This window comes from Apodemus sylvaticus, chromosome 21 (assembly GCF_947179515.1).
Source record: "Apodemus sylvaticus chromosome 21, mApoSyl1.1, whole genome shotgun sequence".
Lineage (NCBI taxonomy): Eukaryota > Metazoa > Chordata > Mammalia > Rodentia > Muridae > Apodemus > Apodemus sylvaticus.
In genome coordinates, this window is record NC_067492.1 from 45,092,221 (window position 1) to 45,119,275 (window position 27,055).

A 27,055-nucleotide genomic window follows, 5' to 3' on the forward strand; every position below is an offset into this window, starting at 1 on the left:
ATAGAATGATGGAAAAGGGTTTAATAAAAACAGCATTTGCAGTCTGAAAGGCACATGCAGCTCCAGCACAACTGCTAGACATGTATCTGTCACATGCCCAGCCTCTCAACCCACCTGGCCCTGTTCTGAGCTCTGCTGAGGTGGCACATTCACACAAGTGTCCCCTATCACAGGCTTCCTAAACAGGAGCAGGCTCCTTGTCCAAGAAGCAGGAAACAGACAAGGCTAGTCAAGGACTAGCAAGAGACAGCCTTGACCACCTGTTCCCAAGGGCAAACACTGCTATGTAGGTGACCTAATGTAACTCCTGAAGGACCATGACAGGAGACTGAGGATCTACACAGGAGACACAGCATGGGGTAAGACAGAGAAGCCCGGGGTGAAGACCATGAGTGCAGAGTTCTAGGAAGCAGAAGTTCTGCCTGGAGAGACTATACAAATGCCACAGCAGCTGAAGAGAAACCCAGATGACCAGCAGGGGACATCAAACACTGGGAATACCAACTAGGCCAAAACTAGACACGGAGTACCACAGCACTTCAAGCTGAGAACATTAGACTTTTGAACAAACCTGATGAAGCCACTATACCATGCTAAGATTCCCCTTTGACAACATTCATTTCCCCAGACACTGCCCTCCCTCCTTCCCTTCCTCCCTCCTCCTCTCTGTCCAGGCTGCCCCCATGTAAGCAGGCTAGCTCACCTTCACGAACACCTCTCTACATCAAACGCAGTGGAGCCAAACGACTCTGGACTGAAGCCTTGGGAACTGGCTCAGGTAAATTTCCCTCACCTCTAACACTTCAGCTATTCAGTTACAAGGACAGAAAGCTAACACCCAGACTGCCTTCTGCTGAAGAAGCAGCATTCTGTTTCATGGCCACTTTTGTTCTGCCTGAGACTGCATCAGACTGGAATTTCTAGTTAGATAAATGTCTCTGTGTCCCTCCAATGCCCTAAAACCAGTACAGGGCATTGGCTCTTGTCAACAGTTCAGTGGCCTGCTGACTAACTGGTGGCTGGAGAGACACAGAGATGCTCCCCTTTACAATTATTTACTGAAAGATCCAGAAGCCACTACAATCTTTCTTGCTGCCCTAGAGCTGAACCACAAGTGACTATCTTCTCACAACCACTTATCATCAGTCGAAGACTCATGTAAAAGCTGTGGCCTACTAAAATTAAGCTTACTGGAAAGTTTTAAGAATGCTTCTGATACAGACCAACCTTTCTTCTTCTTTTTCACCATTCCAAAATATTGGGTGTGATATGGAAACTATTTTGTAAGCATAAGGCAAAAGGCAACCAGTCTTAGAATCCTCAGCCTTGGCAGTCACCCAGCAGCAGGCTAATCCTGAAAACAAAAATGACCAAGTTGGTCAGGGTCTTTACACCGGCTCTCCTGCCACATGCAGCTGTCAGTGCTGAAGAACTGCTCCTTCAACAAGTGGGACAGCAAAAGCGATGCGTTATCAATCAACCAAGCTGTCCTGGAGACCTGCTCTCAGTGCATGGCCAGCAACCACAGGTATCAAGCACTGGAGATGATCCACTGTCCACATGGAAGAGCCTCACCTAGGTAAGGACATGGGGAAGAGTCTATTAACAGCAACTTGGAAGAGAAAGCCAGTACAGTCAGCTTCTTCAACAGGAGTCAGACTGCTTCTGGGTAACATGGTATGGATGGTCTTGTCTTACTGCAGAGTCCCTTCCCCCTTACAAGCAAGGAGGTGGAATGGAATGCCTTGCATTTTCTGGAAGAAATTAAATAGAACAAGAGGCCATAAACCAAGAACCTCCGACTGTGTATCGCAGAAGCAGCTATGCCAGGCACAGTTTTAATAAAATAAACCTGGTAAGTAAACAATGTAAGCACAAACTCCATGCCATGAGATAACAGAATGTCATTTCTGTTCTAAAATTAATGGGACTGTCTAATGTTACAGCTTTTGTTTTATCTAAATAACAAATTTACTTCTATTGTTATCTTTGGAAAATTTTTAAATGTCTGAAACATTTGTGCTTCTCAAGAAACTCTGTTCTATTATAAATTTAATAAAACCATATATAACCACACACTACATTTCCCCACACAAAACAAAGAAAATTTAACTATCTATACCTGATGACAGAATTAAAAACGCAGATATCCTTCGGCAAGTTAAGTGCAAGAAGCCATTAGAAATGTCAATAAAGGGATGGGGGAAGACTCAGCAGTTAAGAACACTGGCTGCTTACTCTTCCAGAGGTCCTGAGTTCAATTCCCAGCAGCCACAAGGTGGCTCACAACCATCTGTAATGAGATCTGATACACTCTTCTAGTGTGTCTGAAGCCAGCTAGAGTGTACTCATATGAATGAAATAAATTAATCTTTAAAAGAGAGAGAGAGAAAGAGACAGAGAGACAGAGACAGAGAAAGAAAAGAAACAAACAAACAGTGAGCAGGCGTCAATAGAAACTGAGGCAAAGGAAGCCTGCTGCCCCTGCTGAGCAGGGCAGAAGGGGATCTCAGAGAGACATCCCATGCATCCCAACTGTGACCAACATCACCTGGGCATGTCTTCACTGTCCCCAAATTTATCAACTCAAGGAAAGCCCAAAGCACTTCTGAAGGACTCCCACCCCTAGGGGGCTCCACCACCACCCCAGGCCTCCCTGGGCTTACTGTTCTGACTGGTTTCAATGGTGCTTGCACCAGGAATTTGAGAAGAGATGGAGCAACACATAGGATACAAAGCTTCTTCTAAAAGTCGCTTCAGGCAGGAGCCACATTACACCATAGTCCATGATGGGCCTCCCCCTCACAGGGAGGGCAGCTCAGGGAGCTATGCACTAGAGAAAAACAAAGAAAAGCCTCCTCCCAGCAACTGTGAACTGTCTAAACAGCCTTAAGGAGGATCGGAACCCTCATGCACCCCTCCCCCGGCAACTGTTAATGACTTGTAGTAAATGCTGCCCACTGAGAGGCTTCAAAGGCCCTGTCTCCAGCAACCCTCCTTAACTATCTTATAAACCCTCAGGAAGGGCAGCGCCTTCTTTCCCTCCTCCCTTGAGAGGAAAGTTGGGGGCATAATCTTGTTCATCCTTCCTTCAGGTAACCACAGCTGCTGGCAGTTCTAGAAAGCAGATGTCACCACCACCACCACCACTGTGCAGTGCTTCCAACAGCCTAGGCAAGCCTCTACCAACTGAGCCACACTGGACAGACTGGGAGGTGGGGGCGGCAAAACAAAACCTTCTTCTTTAGGAAGATACAGGCCTTACCCTGCCAGGGGTAAACCACCCAGGCAAAGCCAGTACTGTGCTGTCAGTGCCCTGTGTGACCCTACCTACTGTGCTAAAGGCGAATTGCAGCTCCTTCTTTAGTGATGGATTTCATGGTGTAGACAATAATTCAGATCATCTGAGGACGACTGTTTTCCCTGTGACTCTCAGCAACTGTCTTAGTCACCAGGAACAAAATAACACTGACAAGAGGAAGCATTTAACTGGAGGCTGGCTTACCATTCCACAGAGTCAGTCCATTGTCATCACAGTGAAAGCACAGCACACTGGCCAGCATGGCCCTGGAGCAGAGAGCTTTACACTCTGATCTGCAGGCAGCAGAAAGAGACAGGGCTTGGCATGGGACTTTGAAATCTAAAGCCCACCCCCAGTGGCACAGTTCCTCCAACAAGGCCATGCCCCCTAATCCTTCTAATCCTTTCAAACAGCTCTACCCTCTGGTGACAAGGAATTCAAATATATGAGCCCACTGGGGCCATTCTTATTCAAACCATCATAGAAGCTTAAAGGAAATTTCTGCTTGAAAACTTCTCTGATTCCCTAAAGTAATTACTACAGACATTATAACCCATGGCTTTACACAAAATACCTCATCCCAGGTACTTAAATCACTCATCAACAGAGATAAGATGTGCTCCCCTAGATACTGAGAGCTCTGACCAGGGTATGTCCTGCAGGAGCCTGTGCTCTGGAGGTCAGTGATGTTCCTCTTCAAACTCAACTTCACAAGTTCAAACTGAAATTGGTTTAAGAGTAATGACTATGGTCCCGGGTATAGTGTTACACATCTTTAATCCCAGCACACAGGAGGTAGAGACAGGAGAGAGGCAGAGACACGTGAAATCTGTGAGTTTGAGGAAAACGGGGTTGTCTTAGGATTTCTATTTCCGCACAATCATCATGTCCAAGAAGCAAGTCGGGGAGGAAAGGGTTTATTCAGCGTACACCTTGCACACTGCTGTTGATCACTAAAGGAAGTCAGGACTGGAACTCAAGCAGGTCAGGATGCAGGAGGTGATGCTGAGGCCATGGAGAGGTATATCTTACTGGTTTGCTTCCCTTGGATTGCTCAACCTGCTCTTGTATAGAACCCAAGACTACCAGACCAGGGGTGGCACCACCCACAAGTGGCCCTACCCACCTTGGTCACTAATTGAGAAAATGCCCCACAGTTGGATCTCATTGAGGCACTACCCCAACTGAAACTCCTTTCTCTCTGATAACTCCAGCCTGTGCCAAGTTGACACACAAAACCAGCCAGTACTACAGCCAGTCTACAAAGAGTTGTAGGGCCAGCCAGGTCTACACTGTAAGACCCTGTCTCAAGAACAACAACAATGAAAATCCTTTAACATATAATTGTCACGAGAAATGCACAGTCTCTGAAAACACAGTATGTGCTTGGAGATGCAGACAGACACTTATTGTTAGCTAACAACTACAGTCCTCAGTACCACTAGTAACTGTGGTACTATACCACACACAATGTCTCACAACTGCTGCAAACCCAAGTATACCAAATGAACTGAAATTTAGTATCTCTGAGCAGTAGTAACCTACTCATTATTGGCTAAAGTTAAAGATATGCATGTGTATCTTCATTTAAAGTGCTATTACACTAACCCTGTGGTCTTAGTTCACACACAGTGTGTGTCCACCGAGCTGAGTATCGAAAATTTCATTTATTTATTAACTGATTCAGTGACTGATCTGAAGCAGCACAAGCTGGACTCAAATATACTTCCCAGACAAGGCTAAGCTTGAACTTGTGACATCCCTCAGCCTCTGGAATGTTGAGATTACTGGCGTGTCCCAGCCCATCCTATTTTTATGAAGTGCTGTGGATTGTGAATGGATAAAAGTAATCTTCCAACTGAAGGTCTTCTTTAGCACCTATAGAACTTGTTATTCTAAGTTTTCTCACTCATATAAACCTGTAGAGTTTGTGTGTATTTATGAAACGTCAGCTACAAACTGGCAGAGTCAACCATTGCTCTTCATCGTTGTTGGCTCTCCTGCCCCTCACTATAGGCCACACACTCACCGATGCCTGCGCTGGCCCCTGCGGTGCCACCACCTCGCTATCCATTCTCCACCTTCCATCCATGTCATACATTGAATTCAGATGTCCCCCACTTAAAATGGCACCTAGTCTTAACGTTCTGAACTTAAATGCCAAAGCCACAAAAAGTCTTTTACAAACTCACCTCTGTTTTCTGACACTTCCTTAATTACTTTTTTTGATTTACAACAGTCAAGATCAATGAGACCTGCCACTTGGGCAGACACTGCCAAAAATCACACAATTTTCTTCTAATAGTAAACAAAACCGTTGACTGAGGTTACAGGATACGTCCAGTTTCTTCATTTGTGACTGTTCATTGACAGGCTAGTTTAAATAGCCACACAAGCTTTGAGACTGCACATTTTAAAAGAGCCCAGAGTTTACATAATAGCTAACTGGCTCTCTCCATTCTCTACTTCCCAATCCTGTCTTCAGATACTATGTGGCACACTCAGTGCAACCTAAAGAAGGTAGTCTCAAAGACTATCACATAATTTCAGGAGGAAATAAGGCTCCTCCACCTCACACTCCTACCATGATGTTCTGTCACCACAGGCACAAAGCAGCAAGCATAGTGACCATGGACTAAAACCATCAGCCAAAATAAACCTTTCCTCTTTTAAGAGCTGCCTTTGGGGGAGGGAGAGATGACTTAGCAGCTTGCTCAGTGGGTAGAGTGCTTGCTATGCAATCATGAGGCCCTGAGTTTGAATCTCACTGTACGCTTGAAAAAAGCCAGGTGTGGTCCCAGGCCTGTACTCCCAGGACTACAGGGAGGAGAGACACAAAGATTATTAGGGCTGGCTGGCTGTCAGCCTCACTCAAGGTTCAATGAGAGACCTTGCTTAAGAGGGTAGGACCAAGAGTGATATCAGGATAGCTGATGGCCTCCTCACCAAGGACCCTGCTCCCCACACGCTCATTCACCTGTGTTCACAAAATTCCCCATCTTGCTAAGGAAATGTTGTTTCCTGAACTCTGAAGTGTGTCCTTGGCTGTTCTTCCTTGTCCTTCGTGACTTTCTCCAAATTCATCTGTTCATTCGTTTATTTGCCCATTCGTTCATTCATGCCTTTCCATTTACTCTTTTCTGTCATTTCTCTAATTGTGTCCCATTTCTAAACCTTCTTCCTCACTGTAGTTTGAATGCAAAATGTACCCCCCCCCAGAGTCATACCTTTGAATACTTGGTCCCAATTACTGACAGCATTTGAGAAGGCCCTGTTACCTTTACAAAAATCTTACTGAAGTAAGTCCCTGGGATGATCCCCAAAACCTTACAGCTCAGCACTCTTCCTAGTCTCCTTCCTAAGTGTGGTGACTGAGCAACCAGCCACCTGCTCCTACCACCTATGCTTGCCTGCCTGCTGCCACACCCTCCTCACCATGATGGCCTGGATACCTTGGAACCATGAACCAGAATAAAGCCCTTCTCCTGCCACATCTCTACAACCATTAGCTCTGTTCTCCCTTCCCAAAACATACAACCACAAAACAGGCCAACTGAGCCCACCCTAGACACAACACCAAAAGCTAAAACACATCATTCTTGCCAAGCCTGTTCCTCTCCTTCACTCACCTCCCACAGGAGAAACAGACCTCAGCTTACTTCCACCCCACACCCAGTCAGCACCATCTAAGCAGGGACTGTCCTCCTGCACTAGTCCTGGTCATGGCACCAATGCCCTGCCCCTGATCCGCCTCTTCCCTTAGCAGGAACTGTGCTCATCAGTCCTCATGCCCTCAGACACCCTGACCTGTCTGCAGCCCGACTGCTCCCAACCATGCTGGCTGCATACTGCTGTCTCTCAGCTACAGCCCTCTCTTGGAGAATTTCCCTTCCCCACTCAGCAGAAATCCCTAACCCTCCTTTGCTCTTACTAGTTATTAGAGGATGAATAGCCATTGTTCAAAATGCTTGGGACCAGAAGTGTTTCGGGATGCTGAGATCTGGGTCAGAACCCACCTGTCAACACCAAACTCATGAGTTCCTTATGAAACATATGCATGGGTGCAGAAGGCAGTTCGGCACAATACTCTTAAGAATTCCTGGGCAAACCCAATATTTCATGGTATAGAATTTTTTATACGGTATCTTGGCAGCACTCAAAATATTCCAGGATCCACAAAGTGCACAGTGATCAATTTAAGGAGGTTTTGGGGGTTTTTTGGTTTTTGTTTTTTGTTTTTTTTTTGGGGGGGGGAAGGGTGCGAGACAGGGTTTCTCTGTATAGCCCTGGCTGTCCTGAAACTCACTCTATAGACTAGGCTGGCCTCGAACTCAGAAATATGACTGCCTCTGCCTCCCAAGTGCTGGGGTTAAAGGTGTGTGTCACCAGTGCTCGGTTTAAGGAGCTTTTATTTCGTTTTGCAGTAGTGAGTCTGGTGCGCTGAGATCCAGAAGGCCCGGAGCAGCGCACACTCCGGGCCAGAGCAGGCTCTGGAACTCGCAGCCGCACACTCCAGGAGGAGGGAGAGAAGACACAAACCTTTGGTTGCAGCCTGGGAAAATACCCAATCCCAGAAAATGATCTCACAGCCTAGTCCTCCAAGTCGTTAGGGGGCCACAATTTACTCCCCGGCGTGACGTCATCACAGCGCGTCGCCGCGGGATGCGTGCGCAGCTCCGCCCGCCGCTGGCAAGGCGGGGCTTCCCGCTGCGTGCACCGAGCCACTCAGCACGTCCAGTGGCTGCGACGGGTCCTGGGAAACGCGCAGTGGAGACTCTCTTTTCCCTTCGTCGGCTTCCGAGCGGAGACTTAGCCGTGCCTAACTCGAGGTCCAGGCCCCCGAGGCGCCGGGGGTGGTGCAGGTGCGGCCGGCCGGGCCCAGCTTGTGGCACGGTCCTTGCAGAGTGCTGAGCACTGCCTAGGAGACCAGGACTTGGGCACTGCCCACGCCCATTACCTTCTGGTGCTCAGCCTGGCGCCAGAGCTCAAAGACGACGTGAAGGTGAGGCCTTACTTCTATCAGTAGCTGGCAAATCCTGTGATCTGAGCAGCAACAGCAGGGTGTAGTGTGCGCGTGTGTTTGTGTGTGTGTGTGTGTGTGAGAGAGAGAGAGAAAAGAGAGGGACAGAGAGAGAGACAGACAGACTGACACACACACACACACACACACACTCTTCAATCATCTAATTACTTTGGGAATCGATTCCGTACCGGGCTCCCCTACAGCCTACAGCCAGATTTAATTAGCAAAAGTCAAAAATTGTCACACATCTGTTTCAAAATTTCTGCCTCTCTTAAATAAAATTCCAAAGGCTCTTAAAATGGGATGAGACTGGGTAGTTTTTTTTTTCTTCCTTCTCCAGTATCTAAGTTAAATTTGCCCTGCCCTGTAAGCTTTGCACTATCCTGTGTAGAAGGAATGCTGTGTGTCCTGAGGTTGGATAAAGTGTGCAATCATAAGGGACTCTTAATATTTATTAATCCATCTTATTTGTAACGGTCAAACTGTTAAGCTACTGTATTTTTTATATTAAAATCTTAACTTCAAAAAGTAACGTAATTGTATATACAGTTTTAAGATGTAAATGGTCTTGCTTTGTTTAGTTTAGAATCTCTCAACCTGACACTGTTGACATTTTGCACCAGACAGTCCTGTGTCTTCCTTCCTGTCTCACAGCATGGTCTGCCCTCTGCCCACTAGATGACAGTAGCATTAGGCTTTTGTAATTCATAGACATTTCAGGACCTGTTGGCTTACTTCGGAATATGATAGTATGCTGGATAGTTTGTTCCTCTGCGTAGACCACAGTAGAATAGTGAATCTGGTTTCTGACAAGGGACTGAGGTGTATATTTTATGTATGAAAGCAGACCCGGCCTCCAGGTTCTCCCAGCATCCCTCAGTCTCTACCTGGCATATCCTGCCCTCTACCCTGAACTTTCCAGCCCAGAGGCTGGGCTGCCCCTCCTCTGGAGGCTCTTCTTTATATAATCCGGACATTTTTGTCTCCTCCCCCTTACCTCCCCCCACTCTACTCCTGCACCCTTTCTTTCATTCCCCTTCCCATCATCCCCATGGCAACTCCCCTGGCCTCCATCCTTGGGGCTACTGAACTCACCCACCTGAGAGCAGCTTCCCAATAAACCTACATTTGATTAATCTGGTTTGAGTTGGCACACTTCACCGGAAGAGAAATAACTTATCATAGTGGACCAACACAATTCTTTGCACAGTTCTAGCTGCTGCTTCTGAGGACAGACAAGACAAGCAGTGCTTGTTGAAAGTACATATAAAATTTGGCTGTGAGTGTAGCTCATCAGTAGGGTGCATGTGTTGGTAAAATTCTTATTCCGGGGGAATATATAAGCTGTGCTTGCCCTTCTTCCTAAAATCCCAATAACAGGTCTCTGGAGGAAGTAATGGACTCATGGGGCTTACTTACAGAGGATAGAGGAGGGTTTTTTTTTACTGGAGTGTGAAGACTCCTGCTTCAAAAGGCTGCACTGGAAAGCCTTTACTGAGCAGGGATAACTTTATAGTCAAGAATAGAAGGGGTTACTGGGATAATTGATGCTGGTTACCTGGAGCGAAGAAATTAGTGGTGATGAAGAAGAGACTAGTAAAGTGGAAATTCATGGTTTCTTTGAGCACTCAGTTATGAAACAGGAAAAAGGATATTTTGCTGAAGCAGGCACATGACAGGTGCATGATGATTAGAAAGAATATAAATGTGACCACACAGATAGTGTGACGGAAGCTCTTGCTTTGGATTGCCTTGCTGTGCGTTGCTTGTCGCGACTTCCTAAAGAATATCCCGCCAATGCCACAGACTAACCCAGCTGGTATTCAGGAAGGCATAGGTACGGAGAGATGACAGATGACATAATTTAGTCCCAGCACTCGGGAGGCAGAGGCAGGCAGATGTCTGAGTTGGAGTCCAGCCTGGTCTACAGAGTGAGCTCCAGGACAGCCAGGGCTACACAGAGAAACCCTGTGTCAAAAAAACAAAACACCTATAAACAGTCAACGAACCCTGACACTACTATGGATGACAAGAAGTGCATGCTAAAAGGAGCATGCCATGGTTATCTCCGGAGGGGCCCTGCCAGAGCCTTACAAATACAGAGGCAGATGCTAACAATCAACTATTGGACTGGGCATGGGGTCCCCAATGGAGGAGCTGGAGGATGGTCCAGAGGAGCTGAAGGGGTTTACAGCCCCATGGGAAGAACAATGATTTCGGCCACCCAGACGCCCCAAGATTCCCAGGGACTGAAACATCAACAAAGGGGCACACATGGTTCCACCCAAAAATGTGGCAGAGGAAGGCCTTGTTGGGCATCAGTGGGAGAAATGGTCCTTGGTCAGGTAAAGGCTAAACAGAGGCCCCAACAAGAGAAACGGGGGTGGGAGGGGGTGTTGGGTAGAGGGATATGTACGTGGAGACAGGGGGAAGGAGGAAGGGGAGTGGTTGGGGGGTCTTAGGGGAGGGGGATATGGGGAAAGGGTTTACCATTGACAATGTAAATGAATATTCAATTAAAAAAACCTACACACACACACAAAGACACAATAAAGTGACATTCTTAAGAAGCATTTCTCACTATCAACTTTTCTTGAGTTCTGAAGTACTTTTTAAGACATATTATGAAAAACTCAATTTTATTAAACTAGGTTATAACCTTATCTTCAGAAAACAAGGACTTTTGTTAACATAAGGAGCTGGAAATGTGTCATAAGGTTTTTAATGAAGTATAAACACACCTTTCAGGGATGTGCTTTGGAATCTCTATATCCAGGGACTTCATGTGCAAGAGCTTTATCCCACACTCCATCTTGTTTGCAGCCACTGCGTCACAGGCGAATTCATACAGGGTCTTGGATAATTCACAGGCATAGACTGAGTGTGCACCAGCGTTTTTAGCAAACATGCTACAAAAGAAGAAAAATCCGTAAAATTATGATGCTTCAAACATGGATCTTCCTCCCATTCTTTAATGTAACCATCATTTAAAAAAAGTAGGACAAGCAAGATGGCTCCACAGGTAAAAATTTGCACATGCAAGTCTGACACCTGAAACCCAGCAGAAGGTGAAAAGACTGAAAGGTAGCTTCTGACTTCCACATGCATACTGTGGTATACAAGCTCTCTCTCTCTCTCTCTCTCTCTCTCTCTCTCTCTCTCTCACACACACACACACACACACACACACAACACACACACACACACACAGTAATAATAATCTAGTTTAAAATTAAAATAAGGCCAAGCTTAGTGGCCAACTTTATAGCTTCTTGTTTCAATGTCTGGGATCCACACATGTTATTCTAGGCCCCTCCAAAGGGCTTGGGTCACGTCTCCAGCTCTGTCCTCTGTAGCACTGTAGGCTCTGGTTGACTCTTCTCCACTGCTGCTGTTGCTCTTGGTGGTCATTCCATGGTACTGACATCTCCAATATACTGCTATCTTCTGCTGCAACTGGGCTTCACTAATAGCCTCTCATAGGCCCTCTTCATGGTGCCAGGCCTCAGATTCTTTGCATAATCCCTTTAGTCCTGGGTCATCGACTGCAATTGAGGCTGCACCTTCACCAATGGCCTTCTCTAGCTTCTCACAGTCTCAAGCCTCAGCTGTTCTCCCTGACGCTTTCACATCTTCAAAACCAGTACGACCGAGGTGATTCTTATACATTACCAAGTCCAGCTGCAGCACAAGGTACAACTTTAGCTATCTCTGGAACACAGTTTCTTTGTGATTTCAGAAAACAGCACCCAGAAGATTTCACCTCAGTGATGCTGGTCTGTAGGCTTAGATTTTTCAAAACTACTTTAATAAGGGTTAACACTTCAACCTCCCTTCTAGCCCACCACCCACTAGAGATAGGGGAAAAGAAAGGTTAATAGAAAATGGGGGTGTGTGGACCTGTTTAAAAATAGTTCTTTGGAGCTGTAGCAATCTTCCTTGTCAACAATACAGTCCACATGACAAACACCGAACACGAATCAGCAGTAGTAGTTTAATTCAGAAGAAACCAGGAGGCTCTGCCAATCAGCAAGAGTCCAAAGAAGCAAACAGGAAGCAACCAGAATATCATAAGGTCTGGTGTGCCAAGACTTTTGGTCTTAATAAGACCAAAGAGATTTGTGGCAGCCCTTATCCTAGGGAATCTCAGCATTAATAGCCATACTCACTACATTTGCCATCTCTACTGCTGCCTTGGTTCAGGAAATGCATACTGCACAATTTGTCAATGATATGAATAAGAATATCTCATTGGCCTTGTTAGAACAAGCACTGATAGACAGAAAGTTGGAGTCAAAGATAAATGCTTTAGAAGAGGTGGTCTTAGCTTTAGGACAGGATATAGTAAATATTAAGACCAGGATGGAGACTCCATGCCATGCTGCCTTTCCGTATATTTGTGTTACACCTTTACCTTATGATGCTACTGAGCAATGGGAAAAGGTGAAGAATCATTTACAGGGAGTTTGGGCAGATTCTGAGATTACTCATGACAAGGAGATATTGCAGAGGGATATTGCAACAATTAGCAAAGCACATCTAGATAATACCCAGCTTGACTCATTGGCTAAAGGACTGGAAGCAGGAATTAAGTCTTTGAATCCTCTAGATTGGTACAATATTTTGTCTTAATTGGAATATTGATGTTCATTATTATTATGGTCGTGCTGTTATTTCCTTGCCTTTTCAGACTTGTGCTGAAGTCCATTTACTCAAGGAAGCGAGATCTAACAGAGTTCCGTCTTAAAAACAAAAAACCGGGAACTGCCACACCAACTCCAGTGTCATCTGTGTGACATGACTGTACGTCTTTAAGGCAGATGGGAGAAAAATGCCCCTCGGGCCTAGTCTCCCTGGAGGTCCCTGGCAGTATGCTCACCTCTGCCTAAGAAAGGGCCTTGATGTTCTCTAAGGATATTGAGCTTCCTGGGCTATGGGTTCTGCACTGTGTCTTTCTTCTTCTCATTCTTAATTCTTTATACAGCACAATCCCAACCTACAAGCTGGTTAATTGATAAAGGAGAACTTGGTATTCTGGTGGAAAGAAAAAGAGGATGTGGCGATTATGCCTACTGCTTACAGTCCTAAATCCAATGAACTTAAGTTGAACCTTAGTGAAAGAAAGTCTTGGAATGCTTTTTAACAGGGTCCGTCTTTATCATTAGCCTTAGCAAAGGTAATGATGAATAGTTTGTAGCAGAAAGAATACAATATGAAAAAGTATAGGACTACTGATGAGCTATTGCTTTATACAGGTATTTATGATCAGAAGGTAATAAATGGATAAAAACATTGAAGGTTAGAAGGTCCTATAATTTTCTTGAGATTATGGACATAGATTAGCTTGAGCCAGACCACCATGGTGTTTGCTGTCCAAGGCAGTAGAGAAGGCTCTTGTAATGTATATGTGTTCATTTTTAAAGCATTTTGACTTTTGATAACAGAAATAGGCTTTAAGCATACAAATTGGTCTGAAGGTCCAAGTTCTCCTGTTGATTATTAAGACAACTTTAATAAGAAACCACAAGTTAGAATCGAACACTATATGTCTGAGGTTCATGATCATAGTTTGCTTTTGATAATGGTTGACAGAATAAGAGTTCCTGTGGGTATTATGTCATGTCCACTTGCTGTTCTAATTAAGATGGAAATGTACCTTGTTTAACAATTGTTTGGGTGTGCCAACCTTGATCTGTTCCTCAATATACTATAAATATGCCTGACTAAAAAGTAAAGTTGCAGCAGATTCAAACTGCTCTCTGGTGTCTGTCATCTGGTGTCTGTCATCTCGCTGTACCTATACCTTCCTGAATACTGGCTGGGTCAGTCTGTGGCATCTGCCTCCCGAGTACTGGGACTAAATTATGTGGTTTTTCTCATTAAAGTAGACAGACTTCCTGTGGGTCAGTGGTGCTAAACAGCCGTTTCCACTGTGAGCAGTTCACCCTTGCAGACATCGTGCTGTCATTACTGGCCTGCACCAGAGTGAAAGCTTGCAAGTGCAGTGGGCGAGCACTGTGGCTCGTGTGCACAGTCTGAGAAGCCCTGCGTTTGTGTCTGCATCTCACTGTGGTAGGATCTCTGTGAGATCAAGGGCAGCCTGGTCTACAGAATTACTTCTGTGACAGCCCAGGCCACACAGAGAAACCCTGTCTAAACAAAACAAAAGAAAATAAAAAATGAAGAAGAAAAAGGGAATTAACTTTGAGATGGGTCACTGACAGAGTCTGTGGATGTGTTCCCTCCCTGGTTTGTTTTTGATTTTTAATGCAGCGGTTTCATGTAGCCCAGGCTAGCTTTAAACCCACTGTGTAGTCAAAGATTACCTTTAACTTCTGTCTGATCATCTTGCCTCCATGTGTCATGTGCTGAGATTACAGACATAAACCACAATTCCAGGGCAGGAGAAAAACACTTACATTGTGTTAAGAGTTCGAAGCTAAATGTTTACTGTCAGGCAGACCAGAAAAGATGTGGGTACCAATTACTCTTAAGAACAGGCTGTGAACAAAGTCTGGGCACAGAACAACGCTTCTGTGCCTAGAGCAAGGGAAAGGAGCTAATGAAGAGGAGGGGAACCCAAGGGACATCTCATGACTCAGGGGAAGATAATGAAATGAAATGTATTAAGAGAATTGTAAAGATTTTCTATAACTTATTTGCCCTTTTCTCTCAGCTTTGACAGCTTTATAGAAATAGCATATCAGTTTACTTACATTTATCTTTAAAACATCATTCTATAGAGTGTCCCTAATTGTAGCAGAAACTGTCGATGAAGGCATATTTGGAGAAGGAATTGTGGAGAGTTTGATTCATGCCTGGGAACATTTGCTTTTGCAGCCGAAGGTAAGCAGCAGGCAACCAGTGACTTTTGATGACAAATTCATTGTTTCAGAGGCATATTGAGCCCCTAGAATGTTTGCAGGACATAAAACATATGTCACAGTACAACTAGATACACGGAAAGAAACACAAGAAAAAGCATTTGGCAACAGTATAATACAATGTGCATTTTATGCACCCGTAAGGTTACAGATCAAAATTCTACAAAAGAAAGCCCTGTGAATGAGAGCTTATTTGTGGAGGGATTCACTGAAATGCTCGAGAAGAAGAGGGAAGAACTTTGAATCTCACAGCTGTGTCACAGTGCCTGGGATTGTGGCAGATCTCCAGAAAGAAGGTAGTAATATTAGTTGAGTAATGTTTTAAGGTATTCAGTAAATTCAGGCTACTAAAGAGCACACTGAACTCTTCTACTGCAGCCCACAAGCCATATGTATATTACAGTTAATTTACTATATACATTGTATATATTAAGGAACTTTAGTAAAACCATCTTTATAGAAGATGATATGTATTTAATCTAGAAGAGAAGTTTATTTTTCAAGTAAATAATGATGACTTTGTTATTTTCTTCCTTCCTTCCTTGTTTTTTCTAGTACTAGGAGTTGGACTTGGCACATGGCTAGTGCTCTGCTCCTGAGCTAGATTTCAAGCCTGATTTTATTCTTTCTGTTTAAAGATTTTTTTTAATTTTTGTTTTATGTATTTGTTTTACCTGCATGCATGCATGCCTGTTTCATGTATGTCTATGCCTGTTGCTTGTGTGTCTTTCACATGTGTGTATATGCCTGTTGGATATGTTTGTGCCTGTAAAATGTCTATATGCCTGTTGGATGTGTGGGTCTTTTAAATGTGTGTGTATAGCTATTAGATGTTTGTGTGTCTGTCACGTGTGTGTCCCTGTTACATGTGTGTGTGCCTGTTGGATGTGTGTGTGCCTGTCACATGTGTGCAGTGCTGGTGGAAGTCAGAAGAAGGCATGGTGCCCTGTGGGATCATGAACTGCCTGTGGATGCTGGGACTTGAACTGAGTCCTCTGCTACAGTAGCCAGTGCTTTTTTTTTTTTTCCTCCTTTTAGTTTTTCAAGACATGGTTTCTCACTGTAGACCAGGCTGGCCTCAGAGATTCTTCTGCCTCTGCCTCCAAAATGCTGGGAGTAAAGGCGTGCTCTACCACTCCTGGGCTACCTTTTTTTTGTTTGTTTGTTTGTTTAATTATTAAATGATATTCTAGAGTGACATAGCTTTACACACCACTCTTCCTCTTTGTACTTGTATTCTAAACATTAAGTTACATATATTTGTATGAATTACACATGGACACATGAATGAAATTTTAAAGAAGTTTCTTAGACTACACACACACACACACACACACACACACACACTTATTTGAGCATGTAATGTTGTAACTTTTGTTATATTTTTCAGACAAAAGAAGAAAATGGAAATTGCAGGAAGTATGGGAAAGTGATACCAGCCAGTGCCATTATATTTGGGATGGCAGTCGAGTGCGCAGAGATACGAAGGCATCACAGGTGAGTGGTTAGAAGAGCACTCTGGGGGGCGGTGCGGGCCAGGGCAGGCAGACATCTTCATTTGATGCTTAGTTCTACTTAAGTAGAATTCCAGGATCAGAACCAGCTTTTTCTAAGTGGAAAATGTTCATTCAGCTTACTCTGTGAGAGGTTAATGCAGAAAAATATTTCAGTTCAGATTGATTTTAGTTGACATTCAAGTAAGGATGTCCAATGTGAACATAAATTTTAGTATTGTTTTTCTTGGTAATTTCATCAATGTAATGATTGGGCAAAATGCAATTTTATATCTTTTAAGGATGTCTGTTTCCTGTGTAAAGTTAACATAAAAATAGTTTAGGAAGTACTGAGGAATGAAAGAAATAAAGAAAAATCACCCTGAACGGACTCCCGGTAAATAGCTACTGTTATGTTTGCTGTGAATTGTTTGTTAATCTTATTGTTTCATAAGTGAAACATAAGTTTCATATTGTAACCGGGTGATAGTAAAAATGTTTGATAAAATGTAGGCCCAGGACAGCATGCAGACACAGGGGCCTCAGTTACCAAGTTGGATGAATGCAAATGTACTAGTTGCCTCTCAGTGTATCTTAACTCATTAAAGAATGCCAGTGAATACAGTCGTGTGGGCCGTACCCTCCTTAGGCCTGCTGCTGACTGCCTGTCTTGTGGAGCGTGTGGTGGGGTTCTCACCTCACTGCTTGACGCTCACTCAGATTCATATTTTACTTGGTTGTCTTATCCCCTTTGGTGAAGGACCTAAGTGCTTTGTCTGTTCTTGGTTGTCTCCTGTTAGCTTGCTGGAATTCAAAAGCACATTTTTTTGAATGGAATATGAGTCATTTAGTGAATATGTGTTCTGTAAATACTTCCCTTTTTAAAAGTTTTACAATTTATATTTCTGCATGTGTGTTTTGTGTGTGTGCCATGTGTATGTGCAGTTTGCGGCGGCCATAGGAGGGTGTTGCTGAAGTTGTAGGTATTTGTGAAACATCTGACGTGTGTGCTGGAACCCAACTGAACTCAGGGACGTTGCAAGAACAACATGGGTGCTTATCGCTCCATCCCACAAAAATTGTTAATTTTAATATGGAGTTAGTCATCATTTTTTTCCTTTATGTGATTTTATATATGCGCGCGCGCGCGCACGCGCGCGTGTGTGTGTGTGTGTGTGTGTGTGTGTGTTTATTTATTTATTTAAAAAATCTGTAGCTTTGAGGTCTTATTTCACTGTTATGTTTATATTCTCTCAACTATTAGACAATGATATTTGATAATTTAAAAATCCTGTCTTACAACTTACCTTTTCTTTGAACTCTTCCTAGGGTTGGTGCTAAGGACATTGCTGGTATACATTACCAACAAATGTGAAATTTTAGAGCCTGGCCTATTCTTCTGTAGACACCGAAGAAGCAGTTGAAGCATACACAACTGAAAAGATGGGTGGAATCCCTGGAGGATACCTGCCTTTGACAGAGTGCTTTCAGATTATGAAAGTTTCATAATCTTTCAGATTATGAAAGATGAAATCTTCAGGTAAAAACAATATGTTTATTTCTTACCTTTGTTGTTGTTTGTTTTTGTTTGTTTGTTTTTTCCAGTCCTGGTTTCTCTGTGTAGCCCCAGCTGTTCTGGAACTTACTCTTTTGTCCAGACTGGCCTCCAATTATGACATCCTCCTGCCTCTGCCTCCAGAGCGCTGTAATCAGAGGTCGGCACCACCACCACTGCTGCCTGGTTATGCCTTACTTTTTGAATGTACATGAAGGTTTACAGTCTTATGATGAAATGATCAGCAGCAGATTAAAATTCCCTGTTGAAAGTATTCTTTTTCATTGTAATGGGAATGCTGCCAAGGGTTTTTGTGTGCTGTGCTTTGTAAGAGCATGCACTATGACAGTAGAAATAAGACAAGGTGTGAGCCACTCAGGTGAAAGACTAGAAGAATTTTGCCACGTTCTTAGATATTTAAACACAGGGATGAATACTCCAGCTTAGATCTTTATATTTATCTTTAATATCCTATCTTCTCAAGTTAATTGTTTCCTTGACATGAACAATAATCTAAACCTAATCATCTAAATTTAAAAAAAAAATTGTTTGGGCAGTGATTTTTCAGTCAGTGGGTCGAGACCCCTTGGTTGTCAAATTACCCTTTCAGAGGTCACCTAAAGATCATCAGAAAACACAGATGTTTGTATCATGATTCATAACAGTAGCAAAATTACAGTTATGAGATAGCAGTGAAGATGATTTTATGGTTGGAGGTCACCACGTATGAGAGGATCTCAGCATTGGGAAGGCTGAGAACCGCTGTGTTAGGGTAATAGCGTCCAATCTCACCAAGGGCTGAAGGACTCCTGACACAGAGAACACTTAGGTCTTCTGTTTGGGAATGGTAGGGATTGGACCCAGAACCTGGCACTTGCTAGTCAAGCCTCTGTACTGTGTGTGTGTGTGTGTGTGTGTGTGTATTGGTGGAAGATAAGATGTATGCATAAGGAACCCAAAGAGCCCAAGAACTGTTAACTAAAAATCTGGTTAGTAATGTCTTGAAGAAAGAGTAATATTCATATACACACGTTTCCCGTGCTCCTTTTCTGTAGACTGTGAAAGAAGGGTATTCTAGCATGAGATTTTAAAATGCAGTTGCTTCCCTTTAGCTGGCTCTCTTTTGGGAGTGGTCTGCAGTGGTCTTCAGGTCACTTTTGTAGTTGTTGAGCAGCCTTGTGTTTTAAGGTCATTCCTGACCAGACAGGACATTCCAGGAAGTAATGGGGTACAGCTGTTATGTACCATATAGCTGCTCCTTCTCTTTTAGATTTATTTATTTTATGTGTATGAGCACACTGTAGCTGTCTTCAGACACTCCAGAAGAGGGCCCCGGATCCCATTACAGATGGTTGTGAACCACAGTGTGGTTCCTGGATATTGAACTCAAGACCTCTGGCAGAGCCGTCAGTGCTCTTAACCACTGAGCCATCTCTCCAGCCCAACAGCTCTTCTTTTATTGTTAGTTTTTATTTGAATTTTTCCTTACACTGCACACCCTGTAAAAGGCTTTGGTTTTAAAATTCCTGGCTGTTTCACACTTCCCAGGAGCACAGTGTCCTTTCCCTGTGCCGCTTGTTGAAAGGCCTCATTCTGGCTGGCTTTTCTCTGTGTGTGTGTGTGTGTCTGTGTGTATGTGTGTGTGTGCGCGTGTGTGCGCGCGCACATGTACTTTTGTCATTCAGTTCTATTACTGGTGACTTGACTTCATCTGCAGTATGTGTATGTCTGCTACATGATTAGTAGACACATAATATTCTGTAATCGGTTCCCTGACTGCAGGGCAGGGCAGGGCAGGGCCGTGTGCTGTGAAGTTGGGCTGAGTTGTAACATTGAGGGAAACACAATTTATAAGGCCTCTCATTCTCTTATTATTCAGAAATTTTTGGCTCCTTTCTACTTTCCTCACTTCTGTTTTCTGATCCTTTTTACATTTTCAGGAATTAAAAAGTCTTGCAACTAAGAAACCACACTCTTAATGTCCCTGCTGTTAAAGAAGGCATGCTGGACGCTATTATGGTTTGGTTTGTTCTCCAGCTTGATGACGAACACAGTTTGTCCACAAGTCCTAGTGAGGAAACCTGCTGGGTACAGGCTGTGTATCCAGTATAGGCCCTTGAAGGTAAGTATTATCTCATTAAAAAAAAATTAGTGGCTGGAGAGCTGTGGTTAAGACCACTGGATGCTGTTCTAGAGAACTTGTGGTACCTACAGGGTAGCTCAGAACTGTCTGTGCCCATGATCCCATGGGATCCAATGGCTTTTTCTAATATGCAGACAAAATATCCATTTACATTTCTAAAATGCATAAATAAATAAATAAAACTTTTTAAAAAATTCTTTCAATGGGCTAGAGACATGGCTCACCAGTTAAGAGCACTGACTGTTCTTCCAGAGGCCGTGAGTTCAAGTCCCAGCAACCATATGGTGACTCACAACCATCTATAATAGGATCTGATGCCCTCTTCAGGTGTGTCTGAAGAGATCAATGGTGTACTCGCATACATAAAATAAAATAAATCTTTTTTTTTTAAATTCTTTTAAAGCAAACCTTTCCCCGACAAGCTAGTCAAACAGACAAAATTTGTTGCTTGAATCAAGTTACTGTCAGGCTGGAGAGATGGCTCAGTGGTTAAGAGCAGTGACTCTTCCAGAGGTCCTGAGTTCAATTCCCAACAACCATATGGTAGCTCACAACCATTTGTAATGGGATCTGATGCCCTCTCTTGTCGTGTGTCTGAAGAGAGCAACAGTGTACTCACATACAATCAATCAATCCATCAATTAAAAAAAAAAAGAAGTAAAGAAAATCAAGTAACTGTCGGTGACCAAAAAGAAAAAAATAATTACTTTTGAGATGAAGTTTTCAGCAAAAAAAGTGTTACTTTACTATTTAAGAATTATACATTTCTTTGTTCAAAAGTACATTTGAATTACAAATGTGTTCTTTAGAAGAGAGATTAAAGACAGCTGCAGTATTGTATGCTGTTAATCACAGCATATCAGGGTCTCAGGAGACAGGCAAATATCTGGGAGTTCAAGACCAGCCTGGTATGACTATCATAGGACCTTAACTCCCTGTGTTCAATCCCTAGAGACCAAGTAAAGTAGAAGGAAACAGCTGCCCCGCCTAGGTTCATTCTCTTATAGTAATTTAAATATCTCTTAAAGAATTTGCAATCAAAGACCATTTTAAATGCTTAACCCAAAAATAACAATTTTGGTTTTTTTTTTTCCTCAATTAAAAATATTTGTGTCAGGCGTGGTGGCGCATGCCTGTAATCCCAGCACTTGGGAGGCAGAGGCAGGTAGATTTCTGAGTTCAAGGCCAGCCTGGTCTACCCAGAGAAACCCTGTCTCAAAAAACAACAACAAAAAAAAATCCGTGTGTGTCTGTTTGTACGAGGTGTTTCTTGGGGACACATCCCATGGCATGCACGTGGTCACAGGACAGCTGTTTCCTTCTACTTTACTTGGTCTCTAGGGATTGAACCGAGGGAGTTAAGATTGTAAGTCAGATTTTATGGGCTCAGTCGATCTTTTGGTCTCTGATTCCCTGTCTCACCATACCTAGGTATGGATTGTATTTTTCTCTGGAACTGATAGGAAGAATGACAGTCATACATGGGCAGTGGGGAAATGGACCCCGTGTGAAGAGTCACAGAGGAGCACAGAATACTCCTCACTGCAGGACTTATTCTTCCTTAAACCGTGATGTTCTCAAACATGCAAATTTCCAGGTGCATAAGGATACCATCGTGCTGTGCTTTCATTGTTTTGGAAATTACCTTTAGAGAAAAGAGTGTCTAGTTAAGCTAAAATGAGGCTTTACTAAATGATATTGATTCCATCTGTCATTGCCTATAGACAAAGCCTCCTTTATCCCCAGGTCTTCCTCAGTTTGGCAGCCTTTCTACTGATTGTAGTAAAAACAGTATGAAGCTGGGCATTGTAATGCATGTCTGTAATCCCAACACTTAGGATGTAGAGGAAAGAGAACCAGGAGTTTCAGGCCAGCTCCAGCCCGATGGCAAGTTTGAGATGCAGCCACTTGCAGCAAGGAAGCCCAGCATTTTGGAGATGGCAGTACCATGGCATAACTGCCTAGAACAGCAGCAGCCGTGCATTGTCCCAGTCGGTAAGGGGTCAGTTGTGCTGGGTAGTTTTATGTCAACTTGACATAAGCTAAAGTCATCTAAGAGGAGGAAATCTCAATTAAGAAAATGCCTTTATAAAATGGGACTGTAGGTAAGCCTGTAGAATATTTTTAATAGTTGGTAATTGATGGGGGAGGGGAGGGCCCAGCCCATTGTGGGTGGTGCCATCTCTTAGGGTGGTTGTGTTAATTTCTATATGAAAGTAGGGTGAGCTGGGTGGTGGTTGTGTATGCCTTTAATGCCAGCATTCAGGAGTCAGAGGCAGGCATACCTATGTGAGTTTGAAACCAACCTGGTCTACAGAGGTAGCCAGGGCTACACAAAGAACCTGTCTCCAGAAAAAAAGGAAGGAAATAAGGAAGGAAGGAGGAAAGGAAAGAGGAAAGAGACAAGAGGAAAGGAAAGGGGAAAGGAAAGGAAAGGGGAAAGGAAAGGGGAAAGGAAAGGAAAGGAAAGGGGAAAGGAGAAAGGAGAGGGGAAAGGGGAAAGGAAAGGAAAGGGAAAAGGAAAGGGGAAAGGGGAAGGGAGAAATGAAAGGGGAAAGGAAAGGGGAAAGGGGAAAAAGGAAAGGGGGAAGGAAAGGGGAAAGGGGAAAAAGGAAAGGGGGAAGGAAAGGGGAAAGGGGAAAGGAAAGGGGAAAGGAAAGGAAAGGGGAAAGGAAACGAAAGGAAAGGGGAAAGGAAAGGAAAGGGGAAAGGAAACAAAAGGAAAGGGGAAAGGAAAGGAAAGGGGAAAGGAAAGGGGAAAGGAAAGGAAAGGGGAGAGGAAAGGAAAGGAAAGAGGAAAGGAAAGAAAAGGGGAAAGGAAAGGAAAGGGGAAAGGAAAGGAAAGGGGAAAGGAAAGGAAAGGGGAAAGGAAAGGAAGGTTGAGGAGGCCAGTAAGCAGCCCCCCTCCATGGCCTCTGCTTCATCTCCTGCTTCCAGGTTCCTGCCCTGACTTCCTTTAATGATGAGCCAAATAAACCCTTCCCTCCCCAGTGTGCTTTTCATCACAGTGTTTATTACAGTAATAGAAATCCTAATTAAGACAATCAGGATGTATGAATATGTATTTGTATATGTATATATTATTTTTTCCTTTCCTTTCTTACAAATGAAGACTACTGCATTCAGACTGGTGACTGAGTGACAATGGAGGCATCTTGTCACGATTGTTACCTAAGAATCCAGGGGATCAGTATCTTGCATTTGGAACATGAAATGGAAGTAATAAAAAGTTTTACCAATAATAAAGACTTGCTCTCTCTAGGAAATGAGGCAGAACTCTGTAGTGCTTTGGCTAACCTTCAGACCAGTAGACCAGACGCTCTGGAGCAGACCTGTGTGTTAGAGCCCACAGAGATTGTTCTGCTTAATAACATTCCGTATCATGAAGGCTTTAAGCCGGTGATGAGGAAGGTCTTGTCTTCGCTGGCCACAGAGCCGGGGTGTCAGCCCACAGACACTGTCAGTATGTGGAGACGAACTCTGGGAGTGTACAGAGCGATGCTGCACCCAGTCCCTCTGACCCTTTCTATGTGCTGGATGTTCTGAACGCTTCTCTCTTTTACTTATACTTGCTGGAACACTTGGTCAGGTTAAGCCCTACAGTTCAGTGGAGAAAGACCTGCATTGTATTGCTTTGGACCTCGTATCTGAAGCCAATCACTTCCCTAAGGAAACATTTGACTTTTGGCTGCCACAGAGACGATGAAGCTGCTGTGTTGCAGAGGCCCAAATCGGACAAATTGTGGAACATAATTATATTAGATATCATCGAGCCATCTGGGCTTATCCAGCAGGAGCTAATGGAAAAGGCCGCAATATCCAGGTAAACGAAAACCAGAAGTGTGAGGGGGAGTTTGGGTTCAAGTTTCTCTTAGGTTTGTTGTTGGTTTTGTGTTTGTTTTTCTTTTTGTTTTCAAATTCTATCAGCAAAAGGGGTAAGGCGACTGTCTTACTGTCTAACCATACCTTGACGTCAGGGTTTGTTCTGCAAGGGAGGCCCTCTAGGCAGCTTTGGGGTAGAGGCTGGAGGTTGCCGGTGGTTGACAATTTCTGACCTTTCCTGAAACTGAGTTAATCACCAATAAATAAATGAGTCTTCAGCAGAGCTCTGACTGGAAAGTTCACATGCTTTCCAGAGTGGGTGAACACATCAACATAGGGAAGGGAGAGTAATGTGCCTTAAGACTGGGGCTCCGAGGTCCCCTTTCCATTAAAGAGCTGTTTCTTCCTCTAACCCACCTTTGGTGCAGTACTGGGGTGATAGGTATACAGGGGTTTACAGCTGTTTAGTTCTCCAGACACCAGCTGCTGTTCTTTAATTCAAGTCAGTTCTGGTCCTGCTACCTGGAGGAGAAGTAGAACCTGTAGGGGAGCCACCAACTTCAAAACCCAGATGCATATATAGTTGTCATCTATACTTCTACGTGCCAGATAGAGATTGAAGGGTCCTTCAGTGGATAAAGCCCTCTTCAGATTAGGGTGAACGTCTTATAGCAGCTCATAGAACTTAGGAACATGTTTGTTATAGAGGATACAAATGAGGAGCCAGGAAAGCTGCACAGGGCAAGGCCCATGGAAGGGTGCAGAGTGTCCACAGTCTTTCCCGACATACTGTCCAGGGCCCTTCACTCCCTGAGTAACAGAAGCTCTCAGCTCAATCCTTGGGGATTTCCATGGGCTTCTTTTTGTGTGGCAGCACTGGGTATTCGTGATAACTCAGCCTGGCTTTGAGGCTAGGCAGGGTAATCAGACAGAAAGGCCCTTATTCTTTCTGGAGGACAAACCAGAGAGTCTAGGAGTCCCTAGATCCTGAGATGGCCTCGGGATACAGAAGGTACTCTTAACGTTCTTTTGACTATGAGAAGACTCCTATGTTAAGGAGCTTTGTGCTAAAAACAACAGAACAACAGCAAACCAAGATCAAACATAGTGTTAGTATAAATCATTGCCTTAGACATGTCTTGTTTGGCCATTTCTTCATGAGTTTATCTTTAAATTCTTTTTTTTCAAGATTTATTTATTTTAAGTATGCTTTGCCTGCATGTATGTATTTGTATCAGATACTTCCTTCAAAAAGGGAGTTGTTTGAATGCCACATGTGTATTAGTGGTTGCAGTACACCAGACACTAGGGGTTTAGGATTGGCGTCTGAAGAGGGGCAGTCATATAGGACTGAGCCCTTTAACTGGGGTGATACAGGTAGATAGTGTTAGAATTGACTGGAGAGAAAGCACTTGTTTGGGTAAAAGGCAGACAGTTTATGGGGTGGGGATGTGGTTCAGTGGTGGCGAGTTTGCCCTGGTTTCCCTAGTCCTACAAGGAGAAACCTAGCATGACGTCAGTGCCTGGTAAGTGGCCCATTTAATAACAGTGAAATAACAAGTTAAGGAGCACTCTTACCATTCTTGGAACTTTCTTGAGCTTCACATTTTAGAAAGTTAAGGTAAATTGGCAGAAAATTAACAAGTAAATAGGCTAATTTCATAATAGTTCACTAGCTAATAGTAATGGTTTTGTTGAAAGTTGTGCCACTCTATTAAGAGATAAGTAATTTCACTAATTGAGATTGGCTTCTGACTTTCCCTCGAACTCAAACAAATTGTTAGGACCAGCACAGGATGAGCAAGTCCCAGCCTCCTCTTAGGTGTATGAGGATCAGCCTGGTGGGCGTACATCATGGGTGTGAATCAGGCTCGTTCCTCTTTACTCACTTGTAAGCTCATGACCGTGCAAGCCTAGAGTGAGTCCTATGGACCTGGACAGCCCAGAACTAGACGCCGCCCCGACTCAGTGCTTGCCTGTTGTCCCTTGTTCTTGCTGTTCTGTTTCTATGAGTGGTGAGTCCCTTCCTTGTTTCCCCTCACTAAACACACAGCTTGCTGATTTGGGAGCCTAGGGTTTGGACTTGCCTTGAGGATTCCACCCCCACCCCCACCCCCATAAGAATTTGGGTTAAAGGCAGGCTGCTATTTTACCTCAGTGATGTCGATCTAAGCTCTGGCCTTCCCATTTGGACTGCTAGTGCCTTATCCCCTGAATTGTTTCCCCAGCCTCTAAGGTTTCATGATCTATTTAGGGAAGCCATGTAGCAAAAATATAAACATCTATGCATATTATTTTTAGATATGTACAAACTGATAGATGGCTAGTCTGTGTAACTTGCATTTAAAGTTTAGTGTGAAAGATATTCAAGGTGACACAGTATTCAACTCTCTGTAGTCCCTGTTCTGGAAATTCAAGTAGGAGATACCCAAAATTCTCAGTACAAGTAAGACCTGCTGTCTGATAAGGGATAGTTTCACTTGGCCTTACAGACCTTAGTCTGTCTTCTATTGCTGCTTCATTTTACGGCTCAGTATGAGAAACAGTATTCCATGGTAGTTTTAGTGCCGGTCCCTCATATGGGAACCAATTCTGCCTTGGCATGGCCTCCAGTGTAGTCCTTGCTACAGCAGCACATGGTCTCCACATGCAGGGAGTGCCAGCTTCCCACCAGACACTTGTCTTCTGCTTGTAATTCTCTGTCCAGGGACAGCTTATTTGAAGAGCTTTTTATAGCCATAGCTGTACTGTTATTATGTTCCTGTGGCACCAAAGGGAGCAACATCCTGGAAGTCCCTCCTACTTGCCCAATCTTGGCTCCTTTATTCCTTAGG

The 27,055-nt window shown here is 43.8% G+C and overlaps 1 long non-coding RNA gene and 1 pseudogene across 1 annotated transcript in view; one reads left to right on the plus strand and one right to left on the minus strand.

Moving 5' to 3' along the window:
• LOC127672161 (uncharacterized) overlaps positions 1–7,912 on the minus strand; it is a 64,149-nt gene extending 56,237 nt beyond the window's left edge. The window contains exons 1-2 of the long non-coding RNA XR_007974836.1: positions 7,841–7,912; positions 3,506–3,594 (exon numbers count right to left, since the gene is read on the minus strand). This is a non-coding gene — a long non-coding RNA (uncharacterized LOC127672161). The remainder of the gene's footprint in view (positions 1–3,505; positions 3,595–7,840) is intronic.
• Positions 7,913–8,001: 89 nt separating this feature from the next.
• Positions 8,002–27,055, plus strand: part of LOC127672159 (protein arginine N-methyltransferase 9-like) — a 217,329-nt pseudogene continuing 198,275 nt past the window's right edge.